The 14970-nt window shown below is 55.8% G+C and overlaps 1 protein-coding gene across 3 annotated transcripts in view; it reads left to right on the top strand.

Annotated features, from left to right (window-relative positions):
• The first annotated feature begins 4819 nt into the window (after nt 1-4819).
• ELF4 (E74 like ETS transcription factor 4) overlaps nt 4820-14970 on the top strand; it is a 48817-nt gene continuing 38666 nt past the window's right edge. The window contains exon 1 of one of the 3 annotated variants that reach the window (XM_025431369.3): nt 4820-4862. The gene's annotated coding sequence lies outside the window, so the exon portion shown is untranslated. Of the gene's footprint in view, nt 4863-13048; nt 13330-13434; nt 13629-14970 lie in introns of those variants that run through there. The other 2 variants (XM_025431366.3, XM_025431368.3) reach the window with 2 other exon arrangements.

Raw genomic sequence — 14970 nt, 5'->3', positions numbered from 1 at the left:
GGCCTGTGAGTAGCTGGGCCACAGCACAGTGCAGAACACAGCTCCTCATGCCCTGCAGAGAAGGGCTGAGGCTCTGCCAAAACACTGGTGTTTGGAGCCCACCTGCCTGACTTCAATTTTACTTTGCTTTGCCACTTTGCCAAGGATCTCTGATGGCACTTCAGCACCACATCATGGTGGTCCTGGCCTTTGCCTGGCCACCTGTAAGGTACCCGGGAGATGTCCTCATACTTTAGCTGGAGAGATGGACCTGAGTGAGGAAAGCATGTTTGTCTGGAAAAGAGGCACAGTAAGCCTCTTAGTGGAGGATGAGGTCAACATATGTGATTGGTTGTTGTTCTAATCAAGAGGGCCCATTTAGGAGACGAGGCTTGGAGGAGAAAGGGGTAGGGGCGAGGATTCATGGTGACCTACTGCAAGGCTGCTTCCTTGAAGGAAAGTTCGCAGCTTCTCTGGAGACCCATTTATACAAAAGAACTCCCCCCTCCCTTCCACCATTACCCCTTCCCTTTCCCACTCCTCTAAAGTTTGGCTGCTGTGATATCCCCTCCTGTCCTTCCCTGACCCCACCTAAGGCTGGGCACCCTTACTTCCCTGGAGATTGTTAGAACTCCATCCTAGTACCTCGCTCTCCAGGCAGAGGGGAAGTCCTACTGGGCCCAGAGGTGAAGTAGAACCGCTTCTGGCCTCTTTGCCAACTTATCAGGGAATTTCTGGCAGGCACAGACACATGTACACAAAACCACACAGAGACACACAGCCCAAGCCAGTGATGACGTTCCCTTGCCTGGCTGGTTCTACAGATGGGTGTGACTGGGTCAGAGTACAGGGAGGGTCTAACATTTAGATACTGGACTGCCAAGCCCTGGTTGGAAAACAGGAATCATCTCAAAATGGATATTTTGAGAAAGAGAAATGCAGCCCCTGACATCCGGAGGTGGGTGGGCCTGGGACTGGTGGCGAGGCAGTGGCATTACGACAAATGGGCCTGGCACTCACCATTAGGTCCGGATATTCTGTTTAATGTAAACACACTCGCAAGACATTTGCTTCATATGAGGCCATTCTGACCATGGTGGATGCAGACGGAAACAAGACCACTTCATCATCATGTGTGAATACAGGCAAAAACATGAACGTTGACCAAACCACAGAAATGACCAACACCCAACCCCCCATACTGTCTGATGTGAGCGATTGCTACTTTTTTTTTTTACATTTTTATTTATTTATGATAGTCACAGAGAGAGAGAGAGAGAGAGAGAGAGAGAGGCAGAGACACAGGCAGAGGGAGAAGCAGGCTCCATGTACCGGGAGCCTGATGTGGGATTCGATCACGGATCTCCAGGATCGCGCCCTGGGCCAAAGGCAGGCACCAAACCGCTGCGCCACCCAGGGATCCCGATTGCTACTTCTTTACCAATTACAGCTTTTGCTTCACTCTAGTCTGCCCTCCTATAGGATAAAATTTATTGAATAAGGCATCCAATCGTTGGATTTTTCGTGCTTCTTAACTGCGTGCAATCCAAAGCAAAGCCCTGCTTCCTTCAACCCTCCCCCCAGTCACCCAGCCTGGCCCAAATCTTCTAATAAATCCTTCCTAGTACCCTTCTGCCCCGCTCTGTGGTTCCCCATGTTGTGCATTCCCCATCACAGCAGTGAGCATTAAACATAACTTGTCCAAGACCAGGAGCATCCCACTGCTCTTTGGCTGGTGGGCATTGGCAATTTGGAGACAAAAAGCCAAAATACCTGCCAGAAGCCACCAGGAAGAGACCCTCCTGAATTTTTCCTCATCTTGTACCTGCCCCAAGATGTCCCAGTGGAGCCCCCAAGGTCACTTGGGGCTGTGTGTCACTTGGGAAAAGCCCAGGAGTCGCATCTGCTGTCTGTGGACAGAGGTGCCGGGCTTCCTGGGCAAGTTCCTACCTACTGCGATGCCTTGGGCACTTGCTACTCAACACAGAGATGCTTCTGGAAGAGCACCAAACATGGGCGTTGAATTTATAAACACACCAACTCATAAATGGATTTACTGGTCAGCTAGCAAACATGTGCTGCACAGTTACTGCATGCCACGGTACGATAGGCCCTAGAGATAAGAGGGTGAGTAATGTATAGTCCCTGCCCTCATGGCCGTATAACCTAGTGGTGGACACAGGATGGGCAGCACCAGTGCTAGGAGTATGACGTGTGAGTTCAAGTCGGAGCTTCAGGATTGCTCCATTGTTCTGCTTCTATCTAGTCTAGGCTTTTCTTTCACCGACCAAATCACTCCATCCTATGGTTGTATCTTGTCGTCTCTTTGAACAAAACATGAATATGTTTATGCTTAAGTGAACATGTATGATAAGCTTATTACAGAGGATGCAGCTAATGTTCTTCTTGCCTGAAGAGATTATACCTCTTTCTCTTCACTTTTCCTCAGCCCCTTCATTTTCCTTCTTTCCTCTCAGAATCTCTGCAGTCTCCCCCGCTTGTTTTCCTTCTCCCTATGTGTCTTCCTCAGGTGCCAGTAAGTGCTCTCTGCCCATATTTTTTTTCCTCTCAAGCAGTAGAGTGCAGTGGAAAGTGGACCCCTGGATTTGAATCTCAGCTCTGCTGTTTGAGCCTGGATAGCCCAGGGCAGCTACTTACCTAGGTCTCTATAGCTTCATCTGTAAAATGAGGAGAACAGACTAGATTATCCCTCCACCCTCAGTTTTAACCTCCTGTGTATGGAAAAATCTCTCAGTACTTCTACAGGTACTCACCTTGCATTGGACTCAGTTGCCTTTCATTTCTAAGGTCTAGAGCAGACGCTAAATGGACTCAAAGCTCTTGGCAAATGTCTCCCACATGGCCTCTGCTGTCCCTTTAGCTCAACTAGATTTACAGGTTTGGTTTTTTTGGTGTGGTTTTTTAGTTTATGACTTGTGATTCTCTTTTGACTCAGCAAGTTATAACCAGAACCCCTACAACTCCTAGGAATTGCATCTTGCTTTATTTGCTCTCCACGGAGAGGTTGACAGCCTCAAAACTGGGATCCATGAAAGGTGGCATCCTTCAGCCCCTTACAAATGTTGGCTTCAAGCCCAGAATGTCCCCAGAAAGGCTTTATGATGGGACTGTTCTTAGCAGTGATCTTAGCACATACATCCCTACCCAACCATTTAATGGCTCCCAGTCCCTAACAAACACACCCTGCAGAGCTGGCGGGTGGATAGCCACCATAACCCAGGGCAGCTGTCACCTTGATGCTGACAGAGGAGCTCACAATGCCACCTCTCATGCCACATAAGCCCTGATCCCCTAGACCAGCCTGTACATCCACTTTGCTCTTGGTCCATAGCCATTTTACACCGGTTATGGCCTTGGCAGAACCTTGCCCTGAAGTGCAGTAACAAGCAAGCCAGGAAGCTTGCAAGCTTTACCACCCAGCTCTTACCATAGAGACAGCTGGGAACTGTATACAGGGAAGGAAAGAAAATCCAGCATCATGATTTGCTGGGTGGACAAGAATGCTTATGGATCACTGCCCTTGGAACCCCTGGGTGGCTCAGTCAGTTGGGCATCTGCCTGCCATTCAGGTCATGATCCCAGGTCTGGGAGATAGGGTCTGGGAGATGGAGTCCTGCATCTGGCTCCTTGCTTTTCGGGGAACCTGCTTCTCCATCTGCCTGCTGCTCTGCCTGCTTGTGTCGGCTCTCTTTCTGACAATTAAATGAATAAAGTCTTTAAAAAATTTTTTTAAAGGATCACTGCCCCTCCAGAGGGAAAGGGGAGCTTCAGGTGTTTCAGAGGAGGCCAGCAGAACCCCTCCAGCATGAAGCCTACCCTGACCAGGCCCTGAAATGCCTGGCCACCTGGTTGAGACTAATATCCCAAGCAACTGGAATGGGATTCTGGTCTTCTACCCTAATGGAAGTCCTCAAACTAGTGGCACAATAGGGGTAGGGGGAGGAGAGGAGTGCTACAAACAGGGAATCCTTGGTCTCAGAGTCACTCCCACCTCAGCCTGGGCTGGGCCCCTACCAAGTTTTTATTTTTTTTTTAAGATTTTATTTATTCATGAGAGACACACAGAGAAAGACAGACATAGGTAGAGGGAGAAGCAGGCTTTCTGCTGGGAGCCTGATGTGGGAGTTGGATCCCAGGATCCTGGGATGTGGGGATCAGGACCAGAGCCAAAGGTAGAGGCTCAACCACTGAGCCACCCAGGTGCCCCTGGGCCAGTACCAAGTCTTAGGAGGAAGGGCCACAGTGACCTTTCAGGAGATCAGCTTGACTTAATGCAGGAGTGGAGGGCAGCACAAGGCTCAGAGCACTCTACACTTGTCCCTTTGGTGGTGAATGTCCTTGGAGCTGGTCTGTTCATTCCAACAGGAGGTTCCAAAGAGACCTCAGCTACCAGGTGAACTTCCTGGCCCTTGAGGAGGGAAGGAGGCCCCCAGATGCCCTCGTCTCAGCAGGCTTGCCCTGTTGTGAAGTGGATAATTGCAAAAAAAAACACTTTGCTGGGAGTTTTGCCGGAGGCTGCAAACACGCAGCTCCCCCAGCATTCCCTATGCGCCCCAGAAAGGCGCGGAGTGGCCGGGCTGAGACTGAAGCGCAGAGGTCTCGGTGAGATGACCCTCTCCCGCCATCTCCCAGCTGCCCCACTGAATCCTCCCCGGGAGTCCTCCCATGCTCTTCTGACAGGACTGGAAGAAGGGGCGGGGGAGAAGGAAAGAAGGGACTGAGGGGGAAGTTTCAAGGGGTGTGCCGGGGATGGGGGAGGATTCTCATGAGTCAGCGGAGCTAGCTCAGTGTGACTTCATTGCTTCCCGAGAAGAGGCGCCCGGGGCAGAAGGCCGCTCAGAGTGCAGCAGCAGGAGTGGAAGGTCGGAGCCCCTGGCCGCCTGCGCCAGGCAGGGCGCGGGCAAGAGCTCGGGACCTGGCCAGGTCGCTCGGGGGGCTGGGGCGGGGACGGGAGGCCCACGCCGGGGCCAGGAAAGCTCTGGGCAGAGGAGACGACCTCTCTCCTCTCCTCCTCCACCCTCGCGGTCGCCAGTTCCCGCCTTGGCCCGAGACGTCGTGCAGCGCGCGTTCCGCCTGCAGGTGGCGCTGCAGAGGAGCCCTGGGCGCACCGCTGGGGGTCGGGGGTGGAGCTCGGCCCCAGCTGCGATCCCGGGTTTGGAAGGCGCGCGAGCCCAGAGGGCGCGGGGCGGGGCGGGGCGGGGTCGGGGGTGGGGTTCAGGCGGCCAGAGAGAGGAGGGAGGGGCCGCCAGAACCTCCACTGCCTCTCGGATCCCGTGCTCCCACCCAAGTGGCGGGAGAGTCCGGAGTCCCGACCTGCTGCGCTAGCACCGCGGCATGGGGCTGGCTCCCGCGTGCTTCTTAATAGTTAGTCCCCGCGGCCACTTCCCGGGTCCCGCAGAGCTTAGGGCGCTCACCTTCGGCAAAGGGATTGTGGTTTAGGGGCTGTCTTTCCTCTCCGCGGATGGCACTCTTGACCCGCGGGCAGTAGAATGGAAACTTTGAGTCGCGTCTCGGGCGTTGGGGGTGGGTTTCCCTGAACTCTCTAGCCTGGCCCCCCGGAGACCCAGAATGCATCTCCTGCACAGGGACGGGCTGGGGCTGGGGCTGGGGCTGGGGTGCAGTCTGGGGCCTGGGCTCAGCCTAGGTGAGGGGCAGGGGTTCAGCTTTGGGCTGGAGGTAGGGCGAGCCTTAGGGATTCCGCGTGGGTCAATCCAGTCTTTGGCAGCTATAGAAGAAAAAAGCTAAGAGGCCCCTTTGGGGCTCAAACTTGCAACTTTGTTCTCAGTAGATGGACCCTTGTGTTCTACCTCTTTGCAGGCCCTGAGCTCTAGAAGTCGTGATGCTGCTGACCTTCCCATGTTGGTTCATGGTTATGTGGTGGCTCTTTAGTTAACATATTGAGAGTATCAAGGCACAAAAATAACCTGTGGCCAGACAACTTTAAGCTGAAAAAAAAAGTTGTTGGGGGCTCCAGCCTCATCCTTTCCAGAGGCTCCCCTGGCTATTCCCATGATACAACTTCACATGTAAATATATGGGTAGAGTGTGTCTCGTGCCAAGACATCAGGGCTATGCCCTCTGCTAGTGTTCCGGGTGCGTCTTCTCTATCAGTCCAGCTCCCCGGCTTTCAAGATGTGCAAAACCATCTGAGAAAGTTATCCTTAGGATTTTCCATAACGAAGAGGAAAGGGGTAAAAAAAAAAACACCAAAGGATCCTAAACGTTTCACTGTGTTCACTGTGTGCCAGGAGAAATACCGTCTGTCTCCCGCCCAGACCTCAGAGCCCGGGCCTCCTTCCTACAGGGCGGTGCCCAGCTATTCCTGGAAACCCCCTCCTTTCCACCAACCCCCTCCCCAAGGTGTCTCCTCCCAGAGCACGACCTGAGAAAAGGGATTGTATTGTCAAACCTGAGGTCCCCAGCCCCTCTTTATGGCCCTAACGTGACCCGTGGCGGTCCGGGCCTGCCCACTGTCTCGACGCCCTCGAGCTGGCTTCTCCTCTGGGAACAAGGCCTGAGCCGCGGCCTCTCCCTCTGGCCTGGCCCTGCGCCCCGCTAGGTGACCGGGAGAGGAGCTGATATACTAATTTGTGTTAATGTGATAATGGGCGCTAATGGGGTCACGTGCTAGCCACAGGCCAATTTCTAGGCCGGCCTCACTGCCTCAACCCCGAGTGGAGGCTGTGGGGATGGGAATTTCTGGCTGACTAATGCCCACGGCCGCTGGAGGGGGCGGGGGAGGGGGAGGGAGGGGAGGAACCGAAGCCCCGGCCGATCCCAGAGCGCTGGTGCCTCGGTTTCAGTTTCATCCTTGGCTGACACTTTCCTCCGCTGCCGAGTGGAATTGCTTTGCTTTGCGTCCAGGCCCTCTCTCCTCCCCAGCTGCCCCCCTTTTGGATCGCTAGCCTCCCTCGGCCAGCCCTTCGCTCTGTGAGGGGAGAGATGGGAAGATAATTTGGCAGTGATGAGGAAAAAATGTACACGTAGACACCCTCGGACGCACAGGCTCACATACCACGCTGCCTCGCAGACACACACACATGCGCACGCCCTCCACAGACACACACGCACGCAGGAGGGGACTCGCCACTCCCCTCCGAGAGTCAAGCTCACACACGTGCATGCGCGCGCGCACACACACACAACCCCCCTCCTAGCCATGCTTGCACCCTCACTCACGTCTGAGAGGCTCACACGGACACACACATGGGCAGGCAAGGCCCTACAGAGACTCGTCCCACACACAGACACACGCGCACGCGCGCGCAAACACACACAGACACACACAGACCAGCAGCAGCAGCCCGAGTTGGATGGCTTCCTCAAAAGAAGGCTGGAAAGTTTGTTTGCTGCCAACGAAGGGGCCTAGACATTCCGCGAAATGACTCATACTGCACCTTTATAGACATTAAATGTTGTATTTTTCTGGATGAAACAACAACAACAACCCCCGTTGTGATGGCAGGGTGGGGAAGTTTCATGGCTGGCTTCCTACTGGGTCTCTGTCTGGTGCACATCTCTGGCTTGTCCTTGCCTCCCTGTGGGAGGGGGCGATCCTGAAAGAGCAGAATGGCTCCCTCCTGATACAGACCTCAGCCCAGAACCGCCCCTAGGCAGGATGTGCAGTGGGTGAGATTCTGGCTAACCAGCCCCCTTCACAGCCTCTCCCCACTCCTCCATTTCATCCCCAGACTCTCTGGAGTCGGGCCTGGTGCCCCCACTCTGGGGTCCCAGTCTCCACCCTTCCTGATCTCCCTTTCCATCCAGCACCCCTTCCCACCCCTCCTGGGTCTGTCAGGACTGCCACCTCTGAGCACAACTCTAGGGGGCGCCATTCACCATGTTTATAATATGCATCACCCCAAGGGTTGAGACTGGTGCCTCATCCACTCCCCTGAGCCTCCTCTCCAACTGAGAAAGGAACACCCAGCTTGATGAATGCCTGCTCCCTGTCCCCCAGCACACTCAAGGGGCCACAGAAATCACTTGGTGCCCTGTTCAAGAAAGGCCTTTAGGGGATCCCTGGGTGGCTCAGCGGTTTAGTGCCTGCCTTCAGCCCAGGGTGTGATCCTGGAGACCCAGGATCAAGTCCTGCGTGGGGCTCCCTGCATGGAGCCTGCTTCTCCTTCTACCTGAGTCTGTGCCTCTCTCTCTCCCTCTCTCTCTCCCTCTCTCTCTGTCTCTGTGTGTGTGTGTGTGTGTGTGCCTCATGAATAAATAAATAAAATATTTAAAATAAAAAAAGAGAGGCCTTTATATTATGACATCCCTCTGTGCCCCCATCCCAGTCTCTGGCCCTTAGCAGCAGCCCCTTAGGCCAAGGTCCCCTTAGGCCCACTTGTTTTTTTCCTGAATGTTGTGAGGGGAAGCCCCTTTAGAGTGTCAGTCACTTGGAATCTCCACAAGGCTGTGGAGCACAGTGGGGCTGCCAGCCACACAAGATAGGTGTTGGACTAGCAGATGGCAGAGGTTGAAGACCTAAATCTGGCTCCACTGGACAGTGCCCCTCAAACACTGGATGCCACTCTGCCTGTGATAGGTGCCCCTGAATAAGTGCTTGCCCTTGGATCTGGTCCCAGGGACTTTCCCAAGCTGATCCCTCACTCCAAGATAGGGACTAGGGGCCAGTAGGATTAGATGTTGGGGGACTTGCCCTCATTTGCTGAAGTCTGCCGGAAGCCACTTCTTCCTGGTTTTGGCAAATGAACCAAATGATCCGGTCCCTCCTCCTCCCCACCCCATCTCAAAAATCTCCCACCAACCCTAGAGGGCTGGCCTGAAGGGCCCTTCTGGTTTCCCAAACATTCCCAGCAGCACTCCCCAGGATGGACATATGAAGCACTGACTCAAGGCCCACAGCACCTGAAAGTCAGGTTGTCCTCTCACTCCAGGCAGACCCCTGAACTGCCATCCAGCCCTCAGAAAAGTGAAACCCGATGGTCCTCTGAAGTTTTTTAGGGGATATTATGGTGCCAAAGTGTGTCCCAGCAAAGGCCTGGAGGGGAAATGAATAACTCTCCATTTTAACGAGAGCAGCGTGGGGTGGGGGTGGGGAGACCAAGTGGCTTTCCAAGAGACTCAGCAAAGGAAGGTGGCTGGGCAGATAAAAGTCATGATCAGGGAAGTTGCTCCCAACTACACCTTCGCATCTGCATGCCTGTGCTCTGGCCTGGGCACACCCCACTCCCACCCCTGTTAACCTCCAGTCCTCATGTGGACCTGGGCAAGCGACTGCCATCCAGGGAAGGAGCACTTTGGTATAACTTATCGCAAAGAATTCTTATCCTTTGCAGCTACCCAACAATCTTATTGGTTTTTTTATTATTTTTTTCTCAACAATCTTTTTAGAACAAATACTCTTTATGATGCTCAGCCACAACCTGGGATGTAGAGATTTCTGTCTGTCATTTGGAGCTTTCTAGGGCCTTGTCATGCAAACCCAATAGAGGCAAATCTGGAACTATTGAACGTATCAGAGGAATGGTTGCTGTTTGTACAGAAAGGATTATAGGGGGCTTCTCAGCTTTACAGATGGGAGGATTTCTTTTAAACTATAACTTCTCTTCTGGCTTTTGAATATGCTTCTCATTCTGAAAGTCTGATTCATGGGTAGACTTTCCTAGCCTGTGTCTGTGGTGCAAAGTAAGGGCCATGGCTATAGAAGCTGTGGCACTGTGGTATTTTGTTCTAGCCACAGGTTTGAATAGAATTCGTTGAGGCCAAGGGGTTAAGGGAGGGGGAAGCAACTGGCCACCTTGTCTCTAAAGAACCTGGGGTGATTTGCAGAAGAATATAGGTGCTGCTTGAAAGAGGGGAAAAAGAGGGCCTGAGAAAACTGCCAAGGTGGAAAGGCATGTTGAATACAGAAGCAGCGACCTGACTCTGCACGGGCCATGGGCAGCCAGGAAGCCAGGAGGCCCCCTGCTTGTCACTCTTGGAAGGACCCAGGTTCTGAGGCTTGAGAGGACTGAATCCGAGTTGGAGAGTGGGGGTGGAGGAAGACTGGAAGGCAAGAGGCTTAGAGTGCACCATGGATGGTGCAGCCTGGGCATCCGTGGGCAACTCGAGAAGGGGAATTCCTGCCAAGTCAGGGAATGAGCCATTGGCAGAGACAGCTTGGCTGTCTTCTGGGGGAGTGATCTCAGTCTGCTGGCCCCACCTGGCTGGGGCTCACTCAATGGGTAAATGGAAGAGCAAGGAGCTAGGTGGGGAAGGGCTGGCAGGCTGGGGAGCAGCAAGGTCATTGGGAAGGGCAGCCTGGCTGACCTGGAGCCTTGAGCCAGGAAAGTCACTCCTGTGGCCCGTGGCTCCCCATGGGGAAGTCAGCACAAGATTTCCGTCAAGGGGGGTGGGGTTTGCTTTGGCTGTGACTCCCAGATCCTAGGGCTGTGTTTAGTTCCCGGTGGCTGGGGAAGGTGGGAACCTATGAGATTCCCACAGGTGGGCTCCAGGTCATTGGCGGGTATCCGGGCCAGTCACTGTTAGTGGTTAATTGGTCAGCGCAGTGCTTGCCCTCTCTCCCTGCCCTTTCCAAGAGGAAGATCTCTCCTCTGCTTTTTCCATGCCTTAGGCTTCAGCTCTGGTTTAAACCACAAACACTCTTAGGAGGGATCCACCGTTAAGTCCTCAGCAGCTTCTGGCCTAGCCTTATCAGACTTTCTCCAAAAGCTGGGGTTGAGAAAAGTTGAAATGAGGTTGAAGATACCACTGAAGGTAGCTAACATCGATTGAGGGCTTACTAGGCACCAGGTGCCACTGCCAAAAACATAGGTTATCTCATTCATTCATCATCACAGCTTTTTTCTTTTTCTTTTCTTTTCTTTTCTTCTTTTCTTTCTTTCTTACTTACTTTCTTTTTTTAGAGAGGGAGAAGTGGGGAGGGGCAGAGGCTTGATCCCATGACCTGAGCGAAAATGAAGAGTCGGATGCCTAAGCCACTGAGCCACCCAGGTGTCCAATCACCACAGACTTTTTAAAAAATTTTATTTATTTATTCATGAGAGACACAGAGAGAGGCAGAGACGCAGGGAGAGGGAGAAGCAGGCTCCATGCAGGAAGCCGAATGCGGGACTCCATCCTGGGTCTCTAGGATCACGCCCTGGGCTGAAGGCGGTGCTAAACCGCTGATCCACCCTGGCTGCCCGTGTTTTTTTTTTTTTTAAGATTTTATTTATTTATTCATGAGAGACACACAGAGAGAGGCAGAGGCATAGGAAGAGGGAGGAGAAGCAGGCTCCACGCAGAGAGCCCCATGCTTGATCCCAGGTCTCCGGGATCAGGCCCTGAGACAAAGGCAGAGGATCAACTGCTGAGCCACCCAGGCATCCCCCACCACAGCCTTTGGATGTAGGCTCTTATTATCCCCAACTTAAAAATAAGGAAAGTGAGGCTCAGAGAGTTTAAGTGACTTGCGCAAAGACACACAGTTGTTAAGTGATGCAGCTGAAGTAGGAAACCAGGTCTGTCTGACGTTAGAGACCACTGAACTCTTAGCAGAATGGAAGAGTATGTGTGTTTGTGTCCATCAGTGAGTCTCAAGGTCAAGATAAAGAGGGTTTAGGGATAGCTACCACAGTTTCAAGAGGGGTGCCTCAGGGACAAGAGGCCAGCAGAGAATGGTGTGGCTCCAAGATCAGGAATCCCGTGGAGAAAGCATGGCCACTTAGAAAAGAGAGGAAAAAAAAAGAAAATCTGCTCTTGGTGCTTATTTCAGGGCCTTGGCTATCAGTCGCCAAGAGATCTCAAGGGTCAGTGCCCCAGTTCAGCCCCTTGGCTTTTCCCTGGAAACTTATGATCTGCAGCTGCCTTCACAGCCATCATCCACCACCATTCTTGTCCCCCCCCCCCCCCCAGTCCTGTGCCAGGGACCATCCTTTCCCAAGGCTGGGGAAGCAGGTAGATGCTGGTGGTTGGGCAGATCCCTGAACTTCGGGCCCTTTGGCCACACTTGCCCCTCAGAGGGCCCCTTCAGCTTTCCTGCTTTCTGCCAAGGAGCTGCCAGGGCTGAGGCATGGATGAGCCCCTCTTCCAGACCATGTAGAACCATAAGACGTGACTATTTCCAGCCATCTTCCTCCTAGAGCCTCCTCAATGTGGGACCAGGTTGGGATGTGGGGGTTTGTATGGATTCCAGGCAGGCCAGAAGAGAGGGAAAGGGGGAGACAGGATGGGAGACTGGGATGCCTCAAGCAGGGCAGCTTGTCTTTGGAGAGAAGGGGGCATGAGCTTTTTCCCAGGACCCCAATCTGGCTGCCTTTGCACCTGCTGTGGCAGTCTCGCACCCCCCCGCCCCCCCGCCCCAGCCTCCCCACCCTGATTCCTGTCTGCCGGGTCTCCCCCACCAGGAGCCCTAGGCTCCACTTCCCTAAGAAGTCCTCCAAGCCCTCCAGTCATTCCAAGCGAGGATGATGCATTTGGCCCAGGATTCTGCAGTGTTTGGCATATAGCTCCCGAATTGTATCCTCTGGGCATTTCCTGGCCTCACCACGCGCTCCGCCCGCCCTCCCGCCAGGTCCGCACACAGCAGGCGCTCAATACTCTGGAGTGCAAGGGTGTGGGCCAAAGGCGTCAAGCCAGTGGCGTGTGGAGGCCGAGGGGGCTGGACATAGCCATCCAGGGTCCCCGGAGAAGAGATTTCTCTCCGAGGCATTGTGTGGGGGCTTCCCGGCGGGAAGGGCCCCGACAGGGCGCCAGGAGCCCCGACCCCGCCGCGTGCCGGGGAATGACGGGCGCGGGCCAAGAAAGGGGCGCGCGACGTGGGCTCTGCAGGGTCCCTGCTCTCGCGGTCCCCGGGGGCGAGCGAGCCGTGAGGGGAAGGAGAGGCCGCGCGGGCCCCTGGCACGGCTCCCCCTGCCGTGCTGGCGACCGCGGCGGGCCGGGGGTGGAGGGGCGCTGTTTCCACCAAGACGCCTCGTCCCTCCCTCGCTCCCTCACCCACCCCGCCCGCCCGCCCGCGGTCCCTCCCGTCGGTCCCTCCCTCCGGCTCTTCCCTCCCTCCCGCCCTGCCTCCTTCGCGCCCGCCCTAGCCGCCGCCTGCGGGGACGTGTGTCTCTAGTGCAATTTCCCCTTTCGCTCGGGTGTCTCAGTGCAGGTCTCCGCTGGCTCGCGCCCCCTCCCCGGGCGCCCCCGCCGCCCCCTCCCTCGGCGTGGCCCTCCCCGGCGGCCACCCGGCCCCCCCCGCACTCCACCCCGCCCCCCGGAGTCGTTTTATCAGGGGCGCCGCCGTCTCACCTGGTATTTGCATCTCGCCCTCCAACTTGCCATTGGCGGCGCGACGTGTGGGAGAGCCCTGCGCCTCGCCCGCCCGGACCAGCCTGCCCCGGCGCCGAGGTGAGTCACGGGCGCAGGGCCGCGGGGGCAGGCGGGCAGGGAGGAAAGAGGGAGGGAAGGAGGGAGGGGGACGGTGGCCCCGGCGGCTGCGGGGACCGACCGGGCGCCGCGCTCAACTTCCACTTCTCCTTTCGCCGGCGCCGAGGTCCCGGCGCCACTGGCCCGGCCCTGCTTCCGAGGGGAGTAGGCGGGCTGGGGGCAGGGTGGGGGCCGCTGGGGACCCTCGGCTGGGCCCCTGGAGCGGGGAGGGGACTGGAGCGACTGACCCCAGCCCTGCAACCGAGCCCACCCGGCCTCAGGTACGTCGATGGCGCCGGTTCTTCGAGCTTTCGGGGACCTCGAAAAGTTTGCCTGAAGGCGGGATCGGGGACGCTGGGGCCCCGGAGTGTAGGGCTTGGGGGCCCAGGGAATGGTGGGAGAGCCGCGGCGTGTTGAGTCCCGCCCTTGCCTCGCCCCACCGCGTGTGTGTTGGGGAACCCGGGCTTCTGAGCCAGGGTTAGAAACGGAATCGAATTCCCAAGTCGGGGGTGGGGGGCCGATTTTCCCGCGCCCCGGGCCCCGGGGGTTCCGTGGCGGGGCCGATGGTGACAGAAGGCCCCCTCAGCGCTCGGTGCTCGAGGGCGGGAGGTCAGACCGCGAAGCGGCAGGGCTGCCAGATTGATCGGGCGGCCCCCAGCGCCTCTGGGGCCAGGCGCCTTGGTAAAACACACACTCACTAGTGTAAAACACGCGCGCGCGCGGACGGACACACACACACACACACACACACACACACACACACACACACTCCCCTATGACTTGAATAATTGGATTGCCAAAATAGAGACCTCTTGGCAGGGGCCAGAGTTTCCGTGTGAGCAAGACGCCAGCCTTCCCGCTCCCGCGTTCCCGCTCTCCCGGTTTCTCCCGCCTCTCGGTTCCCTCCTCTGCTGCAGGCAAGGGGATTGAGCGGCCACACAGCGCGGGGTGCCTTGCCGGCAGCGCCTTGCTTTGGGGAACTGCCCGGGCGGTGTCTGCTTTATGAATTTCTGGTGCCTCCACCGCGCCCTAACTCTGCTGTGCTTTCCTCTGGACTGTGTGTAGGGAAATAGACCTCTCACCAGAGTCACCTCCTGACCCCTTGGTACCTCAAAACTGAGCCAGGTTCTCCCTGGCTGCTCCCCACCCCACCACACACACCCCAGCCTTGGGATTTGATGGCAGTTTGATTCCTGCCCCTCATCCCTGTGCCTGAGATTGAGGCCTGTCTGGTCCTGCAGCTTCTTATGGTTAATGTTTGACAGTTCATTGTGGCTAATCATTTTAATTAGCTCTTAAAGTGGGGAGGAACAGTTAACCTTGGACTTCTCGATTTTGGCCTGGTGGGGCCTCAAATGGGAGGAGTGCAAGGGAGGTGGGGAGGTAGGAGCGGAAGTGAGGTCACCACCTCAGGGCCTGAGCCACCACTGCTTGGCCCCAACAGCTGGTGGGCACGCCCATCGGGGACTCACCCCCTGCAGGCTGACCCCTGGCCAGAGTGCCAGGTTGGAGAGGGGTGAAGGGAACAGATCTGGCTCTCCCCTTGGGGGAGACAGGACACTTTGGCACCAAAAATGGCCAGGGAACACGTATGCCCAGTAAGAATGCAAATCCCTCCTTGTA

This window comes from Canis lupus, chromosome X (assembly GCF_003254725.2).
Source record: "Canis lupus dingo isolate Sandy chromosome X, ASM325472v2, whole genome shotgun sequence".
Taxonomy (NCBI): Eukaryota; Metazoa; Chordata; class Mammalia; order Carnivora; family Canidae; genus Canis; species Canis lupus.
The sequence above is the reverse complement of the archived record's forward strand: the minus strand, read 5'-3'. Positions and strand labels throughout refer to the sequence as shown.